Genomic DNA, 8,787 nt, shown 5'->3' with positions numbered 1-8,787 from the left:
ACTCGTAATTTACTTATAGTATTTAAAGCATTTATGTAACTGTTGTTCGCACTCCAAAATGATGGATCAATTTTCAAAAAATCAGTGTTCAGATTAAATAGTTGTAAATTTGATGGTAACTTACTACCAGTTATTTCGTGGGAATAATTACCAATAAGATAAATATTAGTTCGTAATACTTTAAAAGACGCTAAAAGTATTGTACATTTGTGATTAAAACTTATCATTTAATTTATAATAATAAACAGGTAAAATATATAAGTTATAATATATAAAGTTATAACGTATTTTAAGACTTTTACATGTTTTTTACTGTATGTAGTGTTTTTGTGGGCTATTTATTGAGAAAACAACATTGAAGTTATTATTTTTGAATTTCTTGTAAAATTTCCTTTACTTGAGTTTTACTTTTATTATTCTAAGTTAAGAGAAAAAAAAGTTATGAGACATAGATCAGTTATTTCTTTTAAATTTGACTCTTCGACTCAACTTAATAGGCCCGGGGGCACGGGTTAACCTTAACGGATCGGTCCCAAATTTTGCACAGCTCATTTTTTTGACCATTAAAAAAAAATTAAGGGGTAGCGTAAAGAAAAAAAAGACATTCGATTTTTGAGGGCCACCCTAATATATATATTTAATACGCTTGTTAAAAATAAATTTATTCAAGTTCGACAGCAAACATCTCATTAATACCTTGTAATAACAATTTTAATGTAAGACTGTTAATTTGACTAATTTAGTTTTGATGAAATTTATAAAATATTGATTAAAATAACAAAAATATTTATGATTATAATAGTTTGATTATTATTTTGGCCTATGAACAAATCATTGATATTTTTCTCTTCAAAAATACTTTTTCTGCATCAAGAGAATGTACCTATTTTTTTCTAAAATGGAGGAGTTGGAAAAATTTTTGTATACCTACCTGATGTTAAAATTTATATAGGGACTTAAATAAATTTTTTGTTTTATTTATACATTTAAAGATTTTCAGAAGATTGTTGTTAAAAATAAAACTACCAAATTATGATAATTTTATTTTGAAAAAATGTATATTTTTTTATTTCAGCTAACTTGATAATTAATGAACGTACGATTTATTTTAGAACTTAATAAAAGATTGGTTAATAATTTTAAATGTATTTATCGAAAAATATTGAATACACTTTTAGGGAGTTAAATAAAACTTTATTCTGTGCATCTATGAGCAAGTTGACTACACTAGATAATATAATATACTATGTCTATAGTATGTTTCAAAGTTAATTTCACATGATCCACTTCTAAATAATTTATCTCTTATCATAATAATGTCATTAGTGGACCAGAAACTCATATAATTTATTCAGGCTGTTAGCTTATTATTTGAATTAGAAAAACCCTTTCTGGATTAGTTCTTATGTAATCACTCATTCAACTCATCCTTATCTATGATCAACTTTACCAAAGTATCTTAAATATTAATGTCTGTGGAAATGTCTTTTCACAAGTGCGTATGAAATTTCTATATGTTTAGGCAGGTTTAATATTTCGTTTAGGTTGACCAATTTTTATTTAATAATATACTATATTTTATAATTCCTAAAAAAAATATTTGTTCCTCGATTTCCTCTAAAATAGTATTAACTTAAGTTTTCATCATAGATGTGAAATTGTGAAGGTTATTAATTTTACTATGATGAATCTTTTTATGTATCTGTCTTCCTTTTTCTNACTATGATGAATCTTTTTATGTATCTGTCTTCCTTTTTCTCAGCTTTTACTGTATATACTCCCAAAAATTACGTTCTTTATAATTAGTTAAGTCAATTTTTTTCTTAAAACTACCATAACTTTTTCAATAATTACAAAATCAAAATAATTTTTTTAAATAGAACCTTAAGTAAATTCTTTTTATTTGATATTTTTTAAATTCTGATCCTTTACCTACTTATAAGGGGGGTTCAAAATAGCTTCTACTTGAAAATAGCTGTCGTAGTTAAAAATATGCTATTTTTGTCTTAAAATTTTCGATTTTATATTTTAAACTTGCTATTACTTTTTGAAAAATGTATGTATCAATACAAATTTCTTTTCTAAATACATTATATAGACCCCTTTTTGGGGTAAAATAAATTACCAGGGCTTTTTGGAATACCACTTGAATTATATCAAAACGGTTCTTAAGAATAACATTCCTTACAAAGTGGAAATCATTACACGTAGAGAATGGAATATTATCCAACTGATTGAGAAAGGAGGATTTGTAATATATACAGATGGATCCAAAAAATCAGGAAAGGTAGGTGTTGGCATTTGGGGTCTAAAACCTCGAATAAATGTCAGCATGTCAATGGGCACATCATCCTCTGTTTTCCAAGCAGAGGTAATGGTGATAATGATTGGGGTTCAGAACCTGCTGGTATACAAGAAAAGAAAGATAAACATCTGAAGTAATAGTCAAGGGGCTCTGAAAACACTTTGTAACGATTAGGTGAATTCAAATATTGTCTTCGAATGCAGGGGAACTTAAAAATCATTTTTGAGGTTCAACAAAGTTACACTGGCTTGGGTAATAGTACACAACAGTGCACTGAAATTGAAAAAGCTGACTTTCTAGCTAAAAAAGGGGCAGAGAACACCTGTGTTGGGCCAGAATCAGTGGTAGTACTCACTGAGCAATCGCTCAAAGCGCTACCCAAGAGTTGGTGCAGAGAACAACGCAGTAAAATCTGCAAGTACTTTGTAGTACCTAGACAATCTAAAATGTTTATCAAGAACCCCGGTCTACTGCTGGGTGATCTTAATATTATAACTAGATATCAAATAAGCACTTTGACTGGTCTACTGACAGGACATGGTCATTTCTTTAAACATCTTTATGCAATGGGTGTCTCGGAATCATCATTGTGTAGGAAGTGTGGAGTAGAAGAGGAAGACTCATTTCACATAATGTGTGAATGTGAAGCCTTGTCCACATTAAGATCAAACTACTTAAGTAAATATTTTCCTGAAAAAGAAGATATAAAAAATCTAAGACCCAGAGAGATACTTAATTTCGCCAGAAAGATAGAACTCTTTGTTCATTCACGGGGAGTGACTTGATAGTACACCCTTATACAATGATAGGTATAATGTAATAATACTACGGTGATAAAACTTAGGTCTGAGTGCATGGGCATTATATTCACTTCACTAATAACTAACACTAAAAAAACTATGATGAATATGAATAATAGTAATTAAGATAGAGAGAGAATAAAGCTAAAGGAAAAGTTATGTTAAGAATCAGGTTAGAAAAGCTTAAAAATGTCTATGTCAATGCCTTAATTAAAAAAAGTTAAATAGATCGTTTCAGGAGAGAACTTTGAATTATTTTTATTATATATTTTATTTATTTGTTCTATACTCAGATATCAAAATAATATAATTTTTTAATCAATTTTTTCACATTTAATGAATAACAGTAATAACAACAACAACAAAATAAAAAACAGCAATAATGATAAAAATAACGACAAAAACAAAAACAAAAACAATTTACAAAAACAAATAGGAAACAAGATAAGTCGGCAGTATATCTCTAACCTTGGCCCTGTAACTATAGCTTAGGAAATGAACTCTACGACGACATATATATATATATATATAAATTATTACTGATAACATTCTAAATAGATAAATTTATTATAAATTAACATTTTTTTATTTATAATTATTCATTTATTTATACATTGTTCGATACAACATATAGAACTTTTTCTTTTTTTTTATTAAAAAACTTTATATGCTATAACATTTATTTATCTACTTTTATTTTTACAATTTATGGATTCTGTTTATTATTTTTATAATATTATATAAATAAATATACAATAAATATTATTCACGTTTAATTAGATAAACCCAACGTAGGTTTAGTGAAAAACTGACATATCGTCTTTTCATTTTTTTCTCAAATTGTTTTTTCGTGGGGTGATTTCTTAAAATTACAGCATCTGATTACTTTTTGTAGGCGGTGGTGATATGTTATATTATGAATATATATCATAAATTGGTTTTTCATTTTTGAAATAAGGGGCATGATAGTGTCAGAAAGGTGTATAAAATTCTTGTTTGAATAAAAATAACTTCTTCACAAATTGTATTGATGGACGAGTAAAATTTAACAAAAGACTTTTTTTAGATTACCTCTTTTTGAGTAATGTTGCCGATATGTAGTACAAGTTTTTTAGAATCACATTTATTAAATAAGATGTTTTATTTTTAGCTATTAAATTTTATTATTAAAAATTTAAATAATGGGTTGTTTTTACATTATTAAATAATAGATTTTTCTGTGTAACTTAAAATAATAATTATTCATTAGTTCGAAAAGCCTCTGTAGCTAGTCGAATACCTTTATTAGATCCTAGATATAGAATCCCTAGATAGAGCTAGAATTTTTAAGAGGTTTGGTTGGAATAGTAATTTATAGATCCATACTTAATCTAAGTCAGTATTGCAGCTTTGTAATTAGCGATTAAAATATTTTGTTTATGTTGTATATAATTTATGAATACAACAATTGTATGTCTGAAATTTTTTTTCCGTGTAGGATATATTTTCTTTCATTGTTCTAACGTACTATTTTCAAGGTGATTTATAATATCTTAAGTAAACCAGGCTGACTAAATAATTTGAATTAAATTTTTAACTAGCGTATAAATAATTAGTTATACGCCTTAAACCAGCTCAAATTATGACATAAAAATGTCAAGTATAAAAATTAAAGCCAATAATTGCCGTTTGTACAAAAAAGAGTTTCGATGGCGTGACTAGTGTTACATATTAAAAATATTTGATATATAACACTGTGACATTGGCGAACCATGCAACTGAGTACATTAGCATTAGTTTTATCATAGGAACTACGTGTACTATTGTTATAAACTACTGTTATAGACTACTACTATAGGCTATTGCTATAAATAATTCAGTCAGTAAAAATAATTTCATACTATAGGTTCAGGAGAGCCTTGTTCAAATTAATTAACTAATATATATGTATATTTGATTACTAGCAGTCAAATAAAAATAAATNTATTTGATTACTAGCAGTCAAATAAAAATAAATTTATATCTCATATTGATCACACATCTTTCTTTTTGAATACAACTTTACAGGGTTATTCATTTCTCATGAACCATCTAAATAATCAAAAAATAAATATAATATTAACAATTTTATTATTGGTTTCTTTTAGTTACATATTTTCTCATATTATCAGTTATGAAGTATTTTTATGTTCATACCTAATACCTCTTAAGTGTGTTCATTTTAATTTTTTAAATGTGAACATGTATCATTAACTAGTTTATTTATTAGAAAATGATCTAATTAAAAAAATGATCGATACAAAATTTTTAACTAGTATTTCAGAAGTTATTAGCGTTTTTTTACCTAGGCGGGAGGGGTAGTGACACCAAGTAGTGTCTAGTGAAAAAATAGCAGCACCCATTCCTCATCTTCAGTCATTAATTTAAATTAAAAACAATAAAACAATTATTGAAGGTTTTTATTATACTTTCGAAAGTTACCCTTAAAAATAATTTTTTCTTACAACAAATTTTACATTTATTATGATTTATAAAAATAAATTAAATTTTAATGACTACTGTTTTATGAAAATATGATTGTATAACGAAAATATTGGAGGTAGTATTCTTAATAAATTACACTGTATATTAATTTTTTTTAAATAAAAAAGAATTAAATTAATTTTTTATTTATAGATTTTAAAGTAGTGTTCTAGCTAATTTTTATGTTTTCGCTTTTCCTTGTTTATACTTCCACAGCCGTATTATCAATCCAAAAAATACAATGAAAAAAATTCTTTTTATTCGGATTTGCAATTACTAGGCAAATAAAAATTAGCCCAACAATGACGAATTTTGAAAACGGTTTGTAGTTAATATGGGAATAATACGTGTAACAGCTTTTAACGAAGAAGCCGAAAATAAAAGTAATACTAAATAGTAATACTATTTTATTTTTGAATAATAATATATTTTAAAGCGTATTTTTAAGGTATTGAAAGAATTGGTTACAATAATATATTCGGTTGAAAGAAGATTGTGTAAAATGGTAATATACTGTGATAAAATCTGCATTTAATATAATCGATTTTATTGTAATATAGAGAAAATGCCGTATGTCGAACTCCATGTGTAAAACGCCTTTCATATTATCATGAATTATTCTCTGATCCGAGAAATAGTCATCTACGTAGAATTGTTATGAAAAAATATTATCTTAGAAATTATTAAATGTTTAACAGAGGAAAATTTTAACTGGGTTGGTTTGACAAATAACTAAAAATCGTATTGTAATTGTGGTACTATTCAGCAAATATTAATAGTATTTTAGTAAATTAATCTTTCTATCTCATAATAAAAGTAAATATTTGATTGGCAAAAGAAATCAATGATAGTAATGCGATTAAGGTTAGATATAATGTCTTTTCTGTATTCAGATAAATCTGTGTGAAATAGGTAAATTGATAATATAAGTTCATTTTTACAAAAAAATATTTTAATGTCATTTTTAAAATTATTATTTTATGAAAATTTCAAAGTTAACTTTTACTCTGCTATAAATTAAAGAGTGATTCGTGGTGTCTGGGTTCTTAACCTAGAACTTTTTTTAACATACATCAGAGTCACGAAGTTGAACTGTATGGAGAGATTGATATTTTTTATTTAATTGGTCACAAATAAAATCCTGGTTACATTTCTTGTCTTACAACATTTTTAAAAATGTAATAGTTTACTGCTGGAGTAGAGAAATAAAGAAAGAACTTTAATAAATTTCTAAATACATACATAAAATTAAAAAAAAATTTGATAGAACTAGTAATTGTATAACTATAAAATATAATTAAAAATTTTTTGAAGTTACATTTTTTTTAACTTTGCATCTAAAAATATTTGGCAAACTTAAGGTTCATATACAATTTTCATGTACCAAAAATAAATACAAATAGAAAATTGAAGAATAAAGTCAATATATTGGAGAAATTCGAAGAAACAGTCTACAATTATATAGTAACTCAAAATAAAAGGAGAAAATTATTAAGAAGATATTTATTTTAGTAATTAAAAGGATAATTTATTAAAATTATCTATATTTGTTGGTATTATATGAGCATGAGAATAATTGAGTTACTATAATATTTATTGAATAATGAAAATGATACAATATAATTTTTCTCTCGGGATATGAGTACGAGGGTATATGAGAAGATGTAAAATATAGAAAAACAAAGTGATGTTTGAAAATGTATTAATATAATAATAATTTTAAATAGAAATTATTGTGATTAATTATCACACATAAATCATCAACAACGCCACTCGTACCAGTAGTTATCTAGGCTTGTGCTGACTGTGAGTCGAGTCAATAAAAACCTCGAGTAGTATAGGAACCACAAGTGGGTTCTCTATCTTCGCAAGAGAGTCTTTATTAGTATTGACTACACAGTTAACCCACTCAAAGATTAGACTAGGCTGGCTAACTTCGTACAAACGTTATTGATTCTCTTTATTTATTTAGACAATATTTTATTCTAGAGATCACTTTACTTTTTCTGGTTTCCTACTTAATTTATGTACTCATTATATTTACTTTGAATATGAATTTACCTTAATGATTTCAGAACTAATGTTGAAAAAATGAATATACTTCAATTTTCTATGTAAAATCGTATTTTGTCAAGCCACTTCTTGCATTCGTTAAAAGTTCATAAGGTGAAGTGGTAGTGAGAGAGATTGACAGTTTTTATGCCCTTTTATATTAAATTTAATTCATCTATCTATGCAAGAAGTGTCACGACCTTTTACTATTATCTGTTTATTACTCAATTTGTGTTATTTATTACATATTATTTTACTTAAAATAGATAATTTGTCACAACTAAAGAATTTCTTATAATTATTACAGTAGATTTATATCAATGTATTTTTAGACATATTTCTTGGAATAGTTTAAAGTATTAATATGAATAATATTTTTAATTTGATGACTAATAGGTAATAACATATATACTACTGAATAATGAGTGGTGTATGTATTATAACAATTATTATTAGTAAAATGCGATGGAGCTTTAGAATCATTTCTTACATTGTTAAAAAATATTTTGAAAATTGATCACTGACATCACAAGACGTTTTCGTTCAAATTGCTGTTGTAAGAGAATATCTCCTAGTATTAAACAAATAGTAAGTTTCTATTTGAAATCAATAACGTTAACGAACTGGACACATTTTGTCTACTACAAAATTCTGGTGACACATTTTATTCAATGGTGTAGTCAGAATAGTTAAAAATTTTAAATATTTCATTTTTGGATATTTTTTTATTACANAAAATTTTAAATATTTCTTCATTTTTGGATATTTTTTTATTACAAAACAGTTTGAATAAAAAAATATATTTACTACGTTATTCGTACATACAATTAGAAATCATTGTTTGTATATTAAAACCGGGATTAAAGTATACTACGTGAACTTGGAGACTACCTAAAGTATAAATTTGGGTAATTGCCTTTGGATTCTATTAACTTTTTCATTGTAAATATGATCATTCATCATTTCCATTGCGTTTTAGAAAACATTTTAAATGATGTACCCATTTTAACCGATTGAATGTAAACTCATTGATAAAATAAAAAGTATAAAAATACTTGGCAATTTAATGTTGAAGCGCGAAAATAAAAATTAAATTTAAAGTATATTCTATTAAAAAGTAAATCCACC

The sequence above is a fragment of the Daktulosphaira vitifoliae genome, unplaced genomic scaffold (assembly GCF_025091365.1).
Source record: "Daktulosphaira vitifoliae isolate Bord-2020 unplaced genomic scaffold, ASM2509136v1 Scaffold_4, whole genome shotgun sequence".
Lineage (NCBI taxonomy): Eukaryota > Metazoa > Arthropoda > Insecta > Hemiptera > Phylloxeridae > Daktulosphaira > Daktulosphaira vitifoliae.
The sequence above is the reverse complement of the archived record's forward strand: the minus strand, read 5'-3'. Positions refer to the sequence as shown.